This window comes from Otolemur garnettii, unplaced genomic scaffold (assembly GCF_000181295.1).
Source record: "Otolemur garnettii isolate 467f Iridium unplaced genomic scaffold, OtoGar3 scaffold00113, whole genome shotgun sequence".
Lineage (NCBI taxonomy): Eukaryota > Metazoa > Chordata > Mammalia > Primates > Galagidae > Otolemur > Otolemur garnettii.
In genome coordinates, this window is record NW_003852508.1 from 2,449,498 (window position 1) to 2,451,286 (window position 1,789).

Here is a 1,789-nt window from a genome sequence, read left to right on the forward strand (position 1 = left end):
AAAAAAAAAAAAAAAAAGCCCTGATTTTATAGAGAGGTAAGCTAAGGCCCAAGGAAATCAAATGATGGGGTCAATGTCACACTAAAGGTAAATTGCGATAAGAGGCAGCACAATGAGATGAGGGGATGACAGCAGCTCACATATGCATAACGTTCCACAGTCACCAAAATCACTCACTTGCCACACTCCAATGCTGTAGAGAAACATAAACAAGTCAAAAGACCTAAGCTGTAAGCCAGTCCCAACCAGTGCCTGACTGTTAAGTCCTTTATGGCCCTGGCTCTCACTTCCACATCCAAGAGATGAAGAGGTTGGATCACTAATTCTTCTTCTGGTTCTAACGCCTCATGTTTCTAGAATTTGATAGGACAGAGCTTTCTCTGCCATATTGGGTTACCAAAAAGTGACTTATCCTACAAGGATATAAAGCTATTATTTTCTGAATGTTTTAAGGAAAAAACTAAATCATATTTCTAACCATAGTCTACTTCCCACTTAAATCCAGCAGTCACAAATGCAGTAGAACCTCCATAGTTGACCACCTCCCTGTATTCACCCCTCCTCACATTCACCACCTCTGTAAGGTGACCTAATTTTCATAGACTGAACATGCACCACATGTCCGTATCTATACAGTAGGTCCAGTTCTTTATGTTGACCACCTTTTATACATTGACCAGTTTGTTACAGTTCTTTGGGTGGTCAACTTACAAGGGGTTCAACTGTATTCTAATATCACTATGATGGTTAATTTTGTATGTTGACTTGACTGGGTCTGACTGCCCAGATATTTGGTTACACTTTATTCTGGGTGTGTTGATAAGGGTGTTTCTGAATGAGATCAATGTTTGAACTGGTAGACTGAATAAAACAAAGTGCCCTCGCAAATGTGGGTGGGCCTTATCCATTCCTTTGGAGGCCTGAAAAGAATAAGAAGTGGAGGAAAGGCAAATTTCTTCCTTCTCTACCTAACTGTCTTCATTCTGGGACATTAGCCTTCAGACTCAACCTCAAACTAGTGCTTACACTGGAACTTACACTATAAGATCTCCTGGATTTGCTATAGATCTTGGAACTTCTCAGTCTCTATAATCACAGAAGCCAATTCCTTATAATAGGTAGATGGATAGAAAAAGAAATAAAGATACAGGGAAGTGGACATGGAGATTAGACAGAGATATATCTCCTACTATTTCTGGAAAACCTCTACTAATATATCATTGGTATATCATTTTTACCAAACTCTATATAATTAAACTAAAAAATAAGAGGCATCCATAGTGTCCACAAAGCCCTCTGATCCTGAAGGAGTTGTTCTCTCACTTCAGACAAATTGTTTCATGATATGCAACTGAAGATCCAAAATTATGCCTTTTTATTCTTTTTTAGTTTAAATTTGGACACTGAAAGTCTACAGAGACTTTCTATAATAAAGAAATAATTATATAGTACCGTCTGCCTTTCTCATCATTTATTATTAAAGACATTTGCAAGACAGCAGGCTCATGTTCCTTAGGAATCCATCCAGTCCTGCTGGTAAGTCTCATTATGAGGTCAAGAACACAATACCAGAGGCCCTTCATCTTATCCCAAATGAAATGAGGTTGCTGTCACCTACGTAGGTTGAAGATGCAGGTGGGAACTCAGCAGGAGCAAAAGGATTCCTCAGCAGCAGTGATCGTGTTTCATGCAAAGTCCTGAGAAGCAAAGGAAAAGAAAAACCAGAAAATATAACTTGTTAATTTTCCAAAAAGGGCACTCATATAAATAGGGCACTGTGCACTGGGGC